Source organism: Ascidia mentula, chromosome 4 (genome assembly GCF_947561715.1).
Source record: "Ascidia mentula chromosome 4, kaAscMent1.1, whole genome shotgun sequence".
NCBI lineage: Eukaryota > Metazoa > Chordata > Ascidiacea > Phlebobranchia > Ascidiidae > Ascidia > Ascidia mentula.
In genome coordinates, this window is record NC_138569.1 from 1,812,749 (window position 1) to 1,829,560 (window position 16,812).

Genomic DNA, 16,812 nt, shown 5'->3' on the forward strand with positions numbered 1-16,812 from the left:
GGTCGGGCGCTTGGCCTTTAGCGACTTCTAGTGTGCACTAAATCCACACAGACATATCCACTTCATGGTGTAAATGATTCGTTAAAGAAGTCTGTTTCAAGAGCCTGTTTGTTTACCTAACCACATGTGAGATTATTGGAATGTACGCGTTTAGGGACAATTTTCTCGGTCACGTAAAAATTCAACCATTCACAAAGAGTACTTATTGACAAACTCAAAGTTGAAATAAATAACCCTCGTTACTCAAGAGCTTATTTCTCCACGCCTCGTCATCTTTACAATGACACATACATCTCCGCTTAGTGGTTTACGACTCAATATCATTTACACCAGTGTTTCTCATTCCGATTATTTAACAGACTGTTGTTTGCTGCTAAAACGACTGATTTGTGCGTTTTTGCGTTTCGTACTTCAACATAATTACGTCGTAATAAAGGCAAGAAGCTCTACTGCCAACACTTTTCTATATACGTTCGGTTAATTCTGTTATGAAAACGCAATAACACAAAAACTTAAACAACTCTACTATGTTATTCGACTTGAACATTAAAAAATATATTATTACAACGCCAACAGTGAACTAAAGACACAATACTCGAAAATCAAATAAGACATAGGGAGGGGGGGGGGGGTGTTGGGGGAGAAAGGTAATTGTAATTGCTTGTCAGAGATATAGCGAAAGCTAAAATGATTGACAATTTAGCGTACCTGCAAAAAGTAATTCCTCAGAGTCATCTCAAGAGACTATCTGAACCCTAATTTCCAAATTACGTCCCATTTTTTATTATTTTACGTTGGTAATGATGTTTCTACGAAGTGCAATGGAGAAGTTTTACAAAATGTAAACACGATTTTTTACGTACCCTGTAATTATCCATAAAGCCTACAGTCAACTTATTTATTAAATTTCTAATGATGTCATATTTCATATTTCTTGTGCAAACAATCGTAATAATTCAGTATAAACTGCCTTCCTTTTTAGCTATATTAATTACCAAAAACAAGCTTCTGTAATGACGACTTTTCAAAATCCCTTGCTTAAATTATACGAACACATTACTGGCATTATATTGCCTTGATGGGACACAGTTTTAATCTTAAGTTCCTTTTTTCTGTCGTTAATCGGACAGACAACTTACAATTATCAGCCAGGTTCGGAAGGAAACCATATTTTTTGCCATCATGTCTCCTCAGGCAAGATTAAAGTTGTTAAGAGAAATAAAATAAACTCTTGTGCGCGTTCATCTCAATGACGGGCATAGAACAAAGTAACCCCGTGGAGCAATAGTGTTTTTTCCCTGTGGCGTGATAAAGGTTTCCCCGTATCGCCCGTCCGTGAGGTGGTTAAGCGATATGGGGGAACTCCGGCGCTTATTTCAGGTTGTTCTCGGAATGTCGTAAGGTGATTTTCCAAAGCATTTCTGCACATTACGCCAATAAAGTCCAACAACAAGTTGACGACATTTTACAATCCGTCCGACAATTATACGAGCCCAGTCACAGCACTTCACAGTTCACACGCACATGTACGTGTTTAAGTTTGCTGTATGCAAGATGGGAATTATTCGATACTCCTACTATTGTAATTTATTTCAATCACCTTTTAATCATGCTGCTTTGCATATTCATAATTTTTCATGTGTTTTACCGTTAAAAAGGAAAGATATATGGGCCTGAAGAGTATATGCAAAGTGGAGCCAATAATATGAATTGTGCGTAAGCTGAAGAGTATATGTTGTTTTGCTGTTTAGACAACGACGTTTGCAGAACTGACCAAACAAATCCTATTTTAAAGGATGCTGTTAACCACAAAATACTCAGAAAAACTGGTATTTCAATTGTGTCAGATCTTAAAAGCAATGCAAGCTGTTGTCATAATGAGTGCGACAGTGTTACATTAACGGCAATATAACGTGCGACGCTAGACCTCGAACTTGAGTCCAAACGGTTCGTCGTGCTTAAACATACCATAGCATGGCGGGTGATTGGTAACATCGGTCAAGCGCAAAGGATTGTAATGGTGACCTAACACGGGAATATATTTTTAAACAATTATTAAACACGCGTCCATGCAACAAATTGACGTTTCTTCATATTTCTTTGGGAAATCAAGATGCAAGAATTTTCAAGTAAACAGAATGGCGCAAATTCTTTAGTTGGTGGGTTTTGTACAACAGCACCAAAGCTTTTTGCGTCGTATTGTAAAATGAAAAGTTGTTTTGGCATGTTACCGGTCGATGTGTGCAAAGTAAATTCAGCACCCCGGCTAAAAAAGGGCTGCAGATCAAATTACAAAAACACAGTTTCAAATTCGGCGTCGGATGCTTTTAAACAACGTCCTTTTTTCATTGGTTTCAAGCGATGTATGCTGTGGGATAAGTTTCGACGCTATGTTGTAAAACAGTTTCGACGCTGTGTTGTAATTAAGTCGTATTGTATCACGTGGTGACGAAGAAAGGGAACAATAAATGAATAAGTAACTTGTGACGTCGTTTACCGAACTCCCGCACTTATTTGTTCAGGTTTGTTCGCTGACTGTCGTAAGGGGATATTTTCCATAAACAAGTTGACGACATTTCCCCTCACAATGACCCACGCTATCTCCAACCAGGTACACACATCAAAACGAAACAAGTAATTATAATCATAAAACAAAGCGTTGACCAAGCCAAATCCATGGCCCCTTTGGCCCACTGCGCTGCTAACCCTAACATTTCTCAAAATTTTTGTGATAACTGATCTTGCATTAAGTTCAATACAGCGACAAGTAAAAAGCATTCACAGTACAGCTGAGTTACTTTATTGTCCGCCTTTGACATATTATTAATTTGCCTGAGAAGTTATAGCGAAGAAAAATGCATAGGATCGGGAGTTCCAACCCCATCCGAACTTATTTTTCGTATATCGCTGCTATAATTGTCAATAAAAGTAGCCTTGAAACCATCTTGGCTTCGAAGGGTGGTGTGATATAAGTTTTGACCGCTTGCTACTCCAGTGAGAGCTATACCAATGAACGTGGTTTATGGCCAATTTTCAAAGCATGCTTTGTTGAGTAAAAATAATTTCGACAGCACAATATTGAAAACCTTCTGTTTTGTTGGATACCGTTGGATTCTAGAGGCTCGATAAAGTTTTGGTACACATTTTTTTGCCGTGTAATTAAACCACAAATAACAACTCTAAACACAAAGACGAAAACATTTAAGGAATTTAAGTTAATATGTATAAGACTTACGTAAAAACATGGATCAATCAAAGCATTGAAAAAGTTCTATAATTGTTTGAAACGCAATTGCAAACCACGAATGTTTTCCCTTTTTTACTATGAATTGGCGCAAAACTAAAATGCAAATTCAAAGGTTTATTTACTAAATTTTCGCACTTTGCGTTTTGCACTTGGCAACATCTGCTTTTGGATTGAATGCATCTGTTATCATGTGGTCCTTTGAACTAAAGGGATTGTCATCCAATGTAATGTAAACACTCTGTTGTATTTGTGTTTATGTTGTGAAAAATGGTATGAACCGCGATAAAACTATGAGGCTTTCTTGTAAAGGTGATTTCCTCACGTCTGTCGTAGGATCGCAGCCAGTCGCACTGGGAGGTGATGGGTTGCGACAGGTTGCATTTGACGGAAGGTGGCCAGCCGGCCCTGCTGGCCAAAGCAAAACCCATCAAAACGAAAATTCGATTCTCATAACGGTTCCTTTGATCCGTATCGACAGACTTAGTCGTTATGAGGACTTTCTTTTTTAGTGATAGTGCAATTCGTGGTGGGTCGGGATCAGTCATAAGTTGCGGTTGTCGCATTATCGTAGATCTTGTTAATGACCAATCGCATTTGTTGATGGACAATAAGAAGAGAAAATGAATTAAACTGCATAAGCGGAGTGATGACGTTGATATTTATTTTGTAATGTTTGATATCTGCACAATTGTATTTGAAGGGTGACCTGGTCGAAGGATCTATTCCCTCTCAGTTTTTAACACTTATCATCTTAACATGTGTAAAGCGAGGTTGGTGTTAACCCTTGGGTGTAATAAATTCTTTTCCGGGTTTCAGATTATAAAAAAAATTATATCTCTGCGAAGGACATTCCTTCGTCAAGCAAGTCCATCATAAACAGAACCATTGAGCAAATGTTGGTTTGCACTTTCACAAAACGTGCAGTTTGGGATTTTTTGATTTTTTTGAGCACAAGAAGGCGAAGGTTACAATATTTGTTCGTAAAAACTGTACTTAAGTTCAATATTCATAAAATTCGTAAAAACTGTAATTGCATTACAGACCAGAGCAATGAAACGCTTGTGTTTACACTAAGACAATACACTATAAACTAAAAAAGTGGATTTCGAAAATCTTTCCACCTTTGGTGGGTAGAAAATTGATTTTCCACCTTTTTATAGATTTGGACGAAATTTCCACCCTATTTCCCGAAACCATGGGAGGAAAAGTCCATATCCACCTTTTCGGTAAAAGTGACGGGTGGGATTTTTCCATCTTGAAGGTGGATTGTTATGTTAATTGTGAAAATACACTGAAATGTTCATAAATAATAATAAGAAGTGCGTGTAGTTACGTTCATTAAGTTGTTGCATGACCTTTTTTATGTATTTTTGCAAAATGAAAAACATTTTGCATCCGGGAATTTACTTTATTACGTCACTCCTTCGAAAGCGCACGAGTCAATCAGCAATATTTAGGTTAAAGTAAACGTAGCGTGGTAATTGCCGGTAACTAACCTTGCGGAGCAGACGGTGATTGTATAGTCACCACAAAGTGGAAGTCTTTGCTTGGCCGTTTGGTCAGCAAAGTCGTCTGATAGTCACACCAGCTGCACTGATGAGACCTTTTAGATCGAAACAGTGGCCATCTGTCTGCAGCTTATACACAAATTCATATTATTGGCTCCACATTGCTTATCATATGACTTTTCTTTTGTTCAATGTTTCTTTTATTCATAAAAGAATCAGTTCAAAAATATACGAATGAATGAATGAGACGTGTCAACAACAAGTGGAACCAGTACAATATGTGCCTAGTTGCTACCTGACTTAGAGCAAATATTGTACATTTTGTACAACACAATGATCAATTGTATATGTACATAAAAATTTTTTATTTTTTAATTTATAATTTTTTAGTAGAAAAATAAAATGTGGAAAGAAGTTAAAAAAAGTGCTTACTATCATTCTGTAGTGGTGTAAGATACATATAAAATTGCTCACCGTAAATTATTTGCACTACAATAATACAGCATACAAAAAGGAAAACCGGTCACTCGGATGCGGTACTGTCATTCTTTCACTTTCAATTGAAAATTTTGCCAGGCTTTCTTAGTGATTTTTTGTTTGTCACTTTCGCTTTCCAGGTATACTTGACGGAGGTACTCTAAATCCTTGTATTGATAAGCTTGCCACAAGTCGTCTGTCAGCGATTTCATGGCGTCTGACTTGGTTTTGTATTCCTTCAATTTGTACTCCTCAGTAAGTCTTTGCAAAAGTCGGACCGTTTGTTCAACCTCCATTGCGAGAAACAACTTTAGTAAACTACAGAACTGTATTTAAAATGTAAAGAGAGTAAACTAATTAGGCATGTTTTATATATAGGCTAACCTTCAACTATAGTATTTAACCATCAACGATTTTTACTTACTGAAGATTCACCCAAGTGTTATATGCCCTGTTGCATCTTCACTGACAACAGAACAATGTTCCTTGAAACTTTCTGGTTGCACAATAAATTCGCTTTGCTTGTAAAGTCAACATTCATCACACAGAGAGAGTTTGTGATGCCCACAGAAATGAAAGATAACTTTTCAGGCAAGTTAAGACAAGCCGCCGTATGATTCAAAACCGCGACGCGGAACTTCAGTTACTATTTACAAACTTACTTATAGTAAAAACAAATAAAAAGAGGCGTTGAATAAGGATCGGCAACAGACGGACAGACAAGGAGTCAGACATAGTCACAAGCTGTAGGCTACTTGAGTGAGTCGGTTTTTACCATTTAGGTTTGTTTCAGAAAAAGTAATTGCGATGCGGTTTATTGCACACAGGAAACAATTATCTCAGTTTTAAAAATATATTGCATGATTAAAATCTTCTGATTTAGTACCTTCAAAATTTAGCGACCAGTTTTTTTGCCACATCAGGGCAAAATATAATTTAGATTTATTAATGGTGGATGGTTAATTTACATGTACTGAACTTTGTTTGTTTAATTTGCGTGAGAACAGTATTTGCCATTCCTGTTTAACGCAAATTAGAACTATATTAAAATGATTGGTTTGTTTTTAATTCTCTTGCACATCTCTTGCTAAGGTCACTTATCAAGATATCACGAAACTGCAAAGCTTGCAGAAGACTCTCCGATAGAAATCAAAGCCCGGAAGAATAATTTCAATGTGAGCACAAAAGTAAAGGGATAAGCACCATTTTTAAATTAAAACTTGTTGTTATTTGGTTTGATATAGTTGCGTTGATTTCGCATTCAATCAACATCCATTTGCAAAAATGGCATCCATTCAAGAACCACTCCTAAAATTGTACGACCACATATTGGGGACAATAGTGCCCTGGTGGGATACACTGTTGTTTCTCAATGCATTTTTTCTCCTAATTATTGGACAGTCAATTGATGATTACGACCCAGGATCAGAAGACAAGTTTGTGTTCTGTTACAACCCCTCCACAGGTAAGAAATAATTTGGTTTTATTCCAAAGACTAATTAAGGCAGTAATAATATAAACACTTCAGTTGTCTGTTTTTTTTATCTTACATTTATCCAAAATAATGAAGGCAAATAATTGCGTAGTTTTGGATGAACTTAATGCAACAACAAATTGCATTTACGAACTTTCGTGGATTGAACGCAATTACGGATCGTTGGCAACGATATTGGCTGTTTTGTTTGGATTCATCATCGTTATCTGGAGATTACATCCCGAGGCAAGAGCAACCATGAGCGGATGGAAGTTCGTGTATGAACACTCGTCCAGTATTACGATTGCTGACGTCGAGGAATTTTGGGAAAAACTTAGAAAACCTCAAATGGAAAGAAAGTTTAGCGGAAAAGCAACTGTTATCTTAAAAATGAAAGAAATTGTAAATAAAAAAATACAGAGTACGTGGTTTCTTCAATTAATTACATCTAATTTTGCAAAAAGTATATGCACGTTCGCATTGGGTCTTATTTTAGGATTAAGTTGGTATTCTTTGCGATTTTCTTATCAATGTGTTGTCTTTCACCATCGACCCAGATTGTTTGATTGTGTTTTAAAACCTTATGGAAGTTTTTGCACAAAGTCATTTGTACTTATTTTCCTTCTAACTGTCTCAATATTTATTACACATGATGCAAACAAGCGTTTAGGAGGTAAAAGGTTTGGTTCAATCGAATACATGAAGGAATTCATGATAAAACAAAAAGGTTTGCCTGGTGGAGTCACAGATATCTGGCACAGAATCCGCGAAGATAACTGATATTTAAAAAGAATCCCCTTGTTTCAATTTTGTTAATTTTCTATCGGTCCACGGCGGCCTTGATATTTTTATTCCTCTATTCTTTTAGACGTGGTTAGTTGTTTCGCCAATTTAGCTTTTTCTTGCCCTTAATTGTGCTGTGAGAAGCGCAAATTTACTTTTGTCTTTTTCTTGTATTATTATCTGTAGTCTTAGTGGTGTGTTTCATTCCTTCGTGTTTAAAAATCGTAATTAAACATGGTTTTATTATTTGTTGGTATCTTGGACCCCCTTCTTTGCTATTAAATCAGAGATTGTTTTTAATGTGGGATTAACACGTGTTTAGTTTATATGTGTGATAGTATTCCCAGACTGACACTACTTTGGTGATTTATTGACAACTTATAACGTTATTCAAACAGAAGTAGGTGAAACATGAAAAACATAGGATTACCTAACCGCCACCTGTATGTGTTTTGCTTCAAACATCTGTTATTACTTAATAATCTGTTCTTCTGGCATATATAAAAAACGTAACTTTATTCCGACATTTCGCCTGTTATCCAACAAGGCTTCCTCAGGTTTTCGTGTTGGTACGTTTTTGGCGTTAGTTGTGTGCTGTACCTGTCTCATTACCCTGAGGAAGCCTTGTTGCATAACAGGCGAAACGTCGGAATAAAGATACGTTTTTTGTATGTGCCAGAAGAACAGATTATTAAGTTACAATATGCCTGGCAGCAACAAAAACATTATATCGATTATTACTGTTATTTTGTCAAAAATATATTTTCTCTTGCACGTAAATAGTAGGCTACAGAAAGCAATTAAATCTTACAAGTATCAAACAATATATACAAATACTGGTACTGTGTCTGCAAGTAGATCAAATATGCATGTGATGAAACCAAAATCTCGTTGCTGACAAAAGGCATACCAATGTTTAAGTCTGTCAAAAGTAATCTCATACTAAGATTTTGTTCATCAAAAGTAAAGCTTTTCGTAGATTCCGCTATCTCGAATTTTGTTTTGTACTAATTATATCTACAACAGTCAACTGTTTGGAAAACCTTTTTTATTGATGTTTGTCGGTAGGTGACGCTAAAGGTCAAACACGAATGGTGGTGATATCGGTGAAGCACCCGACCCATACGCCGAGAAGAAAACTCTATCGAGATTCGTAGCCAGGATGTCATGGGTTCAAATCCCGGTGTAGTAAAAATGACAAGCAAGGAAAAATTACAGCACTTTCAAAAAATACACAAAAATGTCGAAATTTGGGAGTTATTGGTCAAAATATTTGATACACTACATTTACACAACTAAAATGGCTAGAGAGAGAGAGAGAGACTTACATTACCAGACGTTAGCAATCGGTGTTTATTTAATTAAACATAAACAAAGACGTAATTAAAGAAAACTAAGCGTTTGCAGGCAAAATGTGCAGAACAAGCATATCAATGACCAATAACATTGTAAAAATTTCTTTGGTCACTTCTATGCAAACGTTGTTGAGTACGCAACATTGCAATCATGTAGTCAGGGGATCCAAACTTCTTACCTTTTAAGTGCCAACTTGCGTGTAACATAGTTAAAAGGGAAGCACCAAAAATAAATGTAAACAAAACAAAGTATGGTTTCAAAATACATTGATAATATATATGTAATTTGACGCATTGATTGTGTTGCGAAAGATATTGACCAAGGACACAACGATATTCAAATCTTATATTGAACCAAATGCAGCGGTGTAAAATAAAACATGCCAATGTCCACGCAGGTCTAAATAAGTAAGACGTCATTATTGATAATGAGAAACTTAACTCTTTTACCAGAGAATCAATAATTTCTTTCATTTTTGCGATAATAGCAAAATTACCGATAACATTGTTTCTGTTTTCTACAGGAGTGCTTATTTCTTGGTTATAATTTTCAATCTCACTTTGTTGTATGTCTGTTATATGATTATATATATACCGCCATTCATTCATTAAAGCTCTTGCTTCGGGGTGTATCCTCCACACAACAACACTGAGTCCATAAACTGCAGCTAGAATGGTAGAAAAAAATCCAAAATTCCGTTCAAACCAGGAAAGCTCATAAACGCACGGTGTCAGGTACTCTAGTTCTTCTAAGTCTGCATAAAAACATATGTTTAAATATAGAAAGGTGTGAAAATTATGAATGATTGTTACATCAGGGCAAGTTACAAATCAGTGTTAGAATGGCATTGGAGAATACGGTAAGGAGACCTGCTTTGTTTTTCTTGGTCAGGATACCCATGAAATATTACTGTTTAAAAACTACTGTGCATGGAAGTGTTTTTCACGATGCTTAAATTAATAGTGGTAATTTTTGTCTGATATATTTTTTATTTAAAATAAACAGCCCAGGTTCAAAAATTTCTCTCAAGCACACTTCGAATGCACATAGCGAACCAAAAACTTGGAAACCTAGATTTCAACGATTTGCCCTTAAAAAGTCTGCGAATTCTCGATCACATGTTGAACAGGTTTACATAACAAAACATGACACATTGAATTTATGGACGTCAAGAGACCAGAATAAAAGACTATTTTAACCCACATTACTCAAAAAAAATTAAATTAAACATACGCTATGCAGGTTAAGCAAAGTATGTAGTTTCTTGTCGTAAACCTGAAAGACAGATTTCAAAATTTTAGCTTCGAATTTAAAATAAAGACGGGATTGCTGTAACAGCTATCTTTTATTTGGCTTTTGTTTTGGCTGGAACTTGCAATGAAAGAAAACATTCAACTGAGCTCAGGCCACAAGGCACAGATCGGACAAGAAAGTTTTACAAAAACGGTACTAATAAGCATGGTGGACATACACAGGATGGTTTTGTTACATTCGATGTCGGAAACCGCTACAAGTTGCTGGAAAATATAGGAACTGGAGCTTATGGAGTTGTTTGTTCCGCAATCGATACAAAATTAAGTAAGTTTTAGTGTTAAATTACTTAATTGCAGGTATATTTGTGTCAGATTGGAAAGTTTGTTATTTGTGCTTAGTAGTTTTTTTCGGCGATCGTTAATTGCATTGACGATCACAATGCTTTTCATATGTTGATGCATTAGCTAATTTATATTGCGTGTATTATCGGTAAATTTCGCGAAAGTGCACGACATTTTTTCCAATATGTGGAACGATTTTTTAATTGTTTTCCTTGCAAGCATTCCTTTACTTCTGCGCATCTTTTGTAACAGCATCCATTAGAGCCACAATGCCCCGTATTGTAAACAAGGTACAATATTAAAAAAAATTTTATATATGCATATATGATGCATTAAATAAGCATTGCATAAAATGAAAATACAAGAACATGCCATATAATTACATTTTTTATTCATAACATATCATAACGTATCCAAAACGTTTCCGTATTACAATTATGACTATATACGCAATTGTAACATCTATAACAACTAGCACATTTCGGTGTATAGTGTCTTGTAGGTGTTTAAGGCAACCTCATGTAACATAAACACCGCAAAGTTTTTTATTGGGTTAGGTTTTGTATTGTATTTTGTTGTTGTTGTGATAACTGCTTTTCCATTGAATGTAGCAATAGCATATACTTAACAGAACCGAACCGCAAAAATTTAAGTTGCCTTAAAGTATATTCCATAACTGCAATCGCCATGACAAATATGGCTGAACAAAGATACGTATTTCTCTTGTAAATTCCGTAAGGCTTTAGAATGCAGTGAAATTCTTGATTATTTATAAAGCAGATGTGGTTTAAATCTATACACATAGAAGATATAAGTATGACTATCCATATACCAATGGCACACCTACATTTAAACACGTAAGATGACAATTTCTGTGTTGTCCAGTGCTTTTCTTTTTCAGCAGACAGAAAAATTTCTTTGAATTGATGTAGAGTCGCAAAGCAAGGTTTTTTTGTCAAAAAAAATTCATGTCTTTTGTCACCCGGCCGAACGTATTGCCGCTTGAAATCTTCAATGTCGTGCTTTGAAATATTTTTAATATTTTCAAATACGTAAGACCACTGTGCCAACACACCCCTTGCTTCAGGATGCAACCGCCACACAACAAGGATTATATTCAGTGCAGTAATTAGGACTGTAGTGAAATATCCAAAATTGCGTTCCATCCAGTTTGTTTGGTAAACACAGTTTGAGACTGCATACACCTCATTAGCTGTGTGAGTATCACAAGTGCTATCATTTTTCACTGTTTCATAAAATTCGTACTCCGTGTATTTGTTTTCTTCTGTCTGAAAATGATTGTGTGTAAAAGTACTGTAACCTAATCAAAGTCATCAACCAAACACAAAGTATGAAACAAACAAAGCAAATCTTACCATTATGTATTTTGCAATAAACCAATAAGCTATTTTCATATCCCGGAACATAGTTGTCAGTGGATTGTGTTGTTACAAACTGCAGGAATGCCAAAAAATACGAAGCCGTTTCCCACCATGGCACCATTGTTCCAAAATTATAACCAAACAAGCTTTTTATTAAATGTTCTATCATGTTGCTACTAACTATATCGTATCTTGATCTGCGAACATTTTACATTTTAACGAAACAAAACATGTAAAAAGTGACTGGCCCATATTGTTATTAACACTGACATGGTAAAATAAGACGTTTCGACAAAAACTTATGTCATCATCACTGAAAAGTTTTGCTCTTGATCAGAATAAAAGCATACTTTAAGTTGCGAATTTTCATCAAAAAATAATAACTTGATCACTAAAGAATACAATTAAAATGGCCATAGAAAATTGATAAAACCAACGAAGAAAGCGCTTCGCATAAACATGGAAGAATTCAAACTTATGGTTGGATTGCAAAAGATAAAACAACTACATTGAAACTACGAACAGTACACATAGGTTTAATAATTGAAAGTTTGAAGCAAAAGTCTTGTGTTTTAGAACGAGTAAATAATTCGAACACATGTTGTTTCAAGTAGTTTTAGTGTGGAATATATGATCCTGAAAGTTTCACACCAACATAAATAAAGGAAACCAATCCGACAAAGACTTTCAGAACTGGAGATAACTCCTCTTCAGCCTTTATCTAAAACGTACCAGGTATTTTGTACACGAATAGCGGTAGTTACATCAGACAAAAATGCACGCTATTCGTACATTAAAGCGACTTGTTAGTTTGGCTGTTTTAACTTGGCACTCAGCTTGGTATCGTGCTTGGGTTTTGTGGTGGAGTTATAACGTATTCTGTAAAAGTTAGTTTATGAGTGACTTTTTCGGCCGATTGGTTATTACAACGGATATTAGATTCAGTAAGTTGTAATTAGTGCATAGCACAAGCGTGGTTTACGATTTCGTCTTTGACAATTGTCTACGGCAGTCGCCGTTAAACTTTTTTGGTCGCATCCCATGACATTATTTTTTAAATCTTGTGCCCTTCATTCCTCGAAAAACAGCCAGCATTCAAAAACAGTGTTTTATTTATTTTTAATATCCACTCATCAAACCCGTGTTTAAAAAAGTGTTTAATGCTCAGTTTTGTGGATGACAATTCAACAACGCACATCACAGGAAGACTGCTCAGTCGAGTTCGTATTTACTAACGAAAAACAACTAGTCCGTAATCCAAAACCACTGTAGTCATAATAAACATTATTGGGTCACAGTTACATTGTGACCAATTGACAATATGCCCTCGTATAGTCCCGGTTTACCAACAAACGGCAAAGATTTACACAGAAATAATAAACAACAGATCACTGATTTGTCGTTAGACAGTTATTCTCTGTGCTCTCCCTAAAGGTGAGTACCCCCAGTTTAAGAATCCCGGTGTTGGTTTACACAGTTATGTTAAAATGAGGTTGTCTATGCTGTTGCATCGTTTATTGCGGCTATTTTGTTTATTTCCTGTTACGGCGTTTTGCTCTGGCATATGTTTGATGTTTGTTTTTTGGCATTTTTTTATGAACAAAATACCATTTGCATTTTTGTCGTCACATGCCTCACTTCCAATATACAAAGATGTTACGTTTTTACTCGTTTTCTTCTTATTTGCGCAGAATTTCGATGCATATTTTCTCGTCTGATCTGGGAGTTTGTACAGAGGGCTTACGAGCAGATACCAGTTGTAACACCAGTAATAAAAAAATGGCAACACGAAGTTAAACGTTCAGTCTTGTAAAGCAACTCTGCAACTGCACTCGTCCAAAGTATTGCGATACGATAAAGGCGAAGCTGGATATAGCAAATGATTGTGGATCAGTTTACGCATGTGTGTGTGTGTTGCCATGAGCACCGTTATAACACAATGGTACGCAGAGGGAAACTTGTTGTGTGTTTTTTTGGAAGGAAACCTTGACGACGAGTTCTTCAGTATCTAGTTTCAAGTATGCAATGTGCCTACGTGCTTCCTGACTCAGGATCGCTGGCGTGCTATATTTGGTAGGATTGATCGTGCTATATTTAGCCTATCATCATATTCCAGTTGCAAAACATGATATTCCAAAAAATCGCAATCATCACGCTTTTCGAATATAGTAAAGTGATACATTGGCCCGGGTACCTTAGTAAATAAACAAAATGTTTGATGACGCTGCTGTCAATGCCCCTTTTGCAAAACCTAACTTTTTTTTATCAGTGAACAAAGAAATGTACGTCTGAAGGAAACTTATTGTAATTTAATAAAGACACCAATGAATTGGCGCAACATGTACGAAAATCTACATGTTTTCACAACACAACCTTATTTGGACAACTGCGTGTTAAACATGTAAAATAGCACAAAAATACTCAAAAACCACGAATGTTTTACTAAACGTATATCATATACAGTATGCCACACGATAGATGGTAGTACCCCGTTAATGATTCCCCGTCGCAGGACATGAAATTCATATCAATATTACTTTTTGTTAAAATAGTTCTTGTATTTTTTGTCGCTTTTTTTCTGAAAAATGGCTTTGCATCGAATGCATTAATACCATATATTTAACCGAACCAAACTCTGAAGGTTTAAGCAGCCAATAAGCAGTCAATGTTACAAATGCCGCCACTGCGAATATGAGAGTACAAAGACAAGTACTTCTTTGATAAACTTGGTATGACTTGAGAATGCAGTGAAGTTCTTGATTATTGACAAAACATGTGTGGTTTATATCTATATATGTATAACACACAAATAATACAAACCATATAGCATATGTACATTTGAATTTAAAACTGTAGGAAGACAACCACAATGTTGTCCAATGCTTTCTTTTTTTCGCCGAATTTATTGCTTCTCTGAATTTTTCCATAGACGCAAAGGGTGAAGTTGACGTTAAAAATGTAACGTAATCTTTTGTTTCTGTCAGCAACTTAAACTCGTCAATATCGCGCTGAGACAAAGTATCAATGTTTTCAAATACAAAAGTCCACTGTGCCATCGCAGCCCTTGCCTCAGGATGCAACCGCCACAGTATAAGGGTTATGCTCAACGCGCTAATTAGGACTGTAATAATATATCCAAAATTGCGTTCCATGTAGTTTGTTTGGAAAGCACAACTTGTTGCTTCATAGGCACCTGCATGCCAAGAATCACCATTGTAAAATTTTATTTAAGGCTCATGCTAATCTAATTTGAAATTCAACCTACTTGGTGCTTGCATATTGCAATGGCTAGAATTTTTTACTACTTTAAAAAACGAATAATTCATGGTTGATTCCGCATGACCGTGGCCTGCAATTGTATTTATATATATATAGGTTACGTGTTATAGCAAAAATATAAGTTACGAGTAACTTTTACTGTAAAACCAAAGAATCTCACCACTTTGAACTTTGCAACAATCCAAAAAACTTTTTTCATTACCCGGGACGTAGTCGACTGTGGATTGTGCGATTAAAAACAGTGGAAGTACCAAAACCAACAAAACCATTTCCCACCATGGCACCGTTGTTCCAAAAATATAATTATACAAGCTTTTTATAAAATGGTCTATCATTTTGGTGAGAAAGGAAATCCTGTCTTGATCTTTATACAAAACAAACATTAATGCTCAGAAAAATACATCGCCTGACGGAAATCGAGTCGAAAAAGATAAAACAACAAAAGATATGACGGTAATTAGAAACACTCTGTTTCAAACATTTTCTATCCGCTAATTGATGTCGCGAGTTTTAAGACAGCGCCACATCAGGGGATATAGATTCTGTCCACTTTAGAGATCAAGATGTGTATACAAGGTAACACAAGAAACGTTTGCGCATGTAATAAACGTTTGCATGATTATAGACATCGACCTGAGCCAGAAAATAAGCAAGCTGGAAAAAATAAGGAAATGTTCAATAATTTCTGTAAGGCTTGTTTTCGACTTATAAGCACGTTAAAATTAAAAAATTAAAATAAGAGCATTTTTCAGAAATACGTCTTTTGCAATCTGTAATACACAGCTCACAAAAATAAGCACAAATCTTAGAAATATACATAGCATGGCAACGTTAAAAGTAAGTACGGTATATATTTACAAGCAAGTTTAAATGATTTCGACGTGATTGTTGTTCCAAAATAAACAATCAGTTTAGAAAAAAATTCTGAGCAATGTAAAATATCGACAACAAAAATAAAACAAATCCCAGGAAATCCGATCGCATCAGAGTATCACTAGGCTTGTTCTAAGTGAAAACATAAAGCTAAATTACGATTAAACCAGCAAGAGAATACTCAGACTTTACCTTTCCATTTTCTTGGCTTTGTTTGCCCTCGTTGTTCGCATGATTTGCGCAAATCTCTTTAAAACAAGCAATTTTTTTGTAGGTTTCAAATCCCATAGCTACCTTTACGTGTCACTAAACTTTATGGGGATATGGTTTCACGCTTTGGTCAAAATCTTGCACAAAACCTTCCACTGAAATCTCTTATATATTAAACCGAATATTTGTTTCGCTTGTGTGACAAGCACAATTGTTCTGTCAAACAACAAAATCTTTCACCGCAGTTGGTCAAGGAAAAAATGAACATAAATAAGAGGTGGTTCTACGGAAGACAAAGGCAATAGGGACAATAGCGACGTTGCGAATGTTGCGCAACATTGTTACAATAGGTGTGATCACATTTCAAAGGGTATGCTTGTGTATTTTGTAGTCAGGCCCAACGCTCTACCAACTGAGCTACAGGAGATCAGCAGTTTCACGGGTATATTGTGGCCACGGTACATTGGTGCTCAAGCGCACAACTTGCCAGGCAACCTTCACATATACGTAGGGGATCTCTACCACCATATCAGACAACGCAGTAATATTTTATGCAATGTCATGATTGGCCACTGGACCTGTGAAGTGGTTGATCCAGTTAGGGTGAATTTCCTGGGCTGCCAAGCCT

At 35.8% G+C, this 16,812-nt stretch overlaps 2 long non-coding RNA genes across 3 annotated transcripts; one reads left to right on the top strand and one right to left on the bottom strand.

Annotated features, from left to right (window-relative positions):
- The first annotated feature begins 5,994 nt into the window (after positions 1–5,994).
- Positions 5,995–7,682, top strand: LOC145899127 (uncharacterized). The gene is made up of 3 exons (XR_014402465.1): positions 5,995–6,407; positions 6,477–6,697; positions 6,819–7,682. It is a non-coding gene; the product is annotated as an uncharacterized LOC145899127 (long non-coding RNA).
- A 6,484-nt stretch (positions 7,683–14,166) lies between these two features.
- Positions 14,167–16,416, bottom strand: LOC145898843 (uncharacterized). 2 transcript variants are annotated; one of them, XR_014402447.1, is made up of 4 exons: positions 16,167–16,416; positions 15,262–16,106; positions 15,088–15,171; positions 14,167–15,015 (listed from the first exon to the last, which is right to left on the bottom strand). It is a non-coding gene; the product is annotated as an uncharacterized LOC145898843 (long non-coding RNA). The 2 variants fall into 2 exon arrangements; XR_014402446.1 differs by having other exon boundaries at positions 15,088–16,106.
- Between the last annotated feature and the right edge of the window lie 396 nt (positions 16,417–16,812).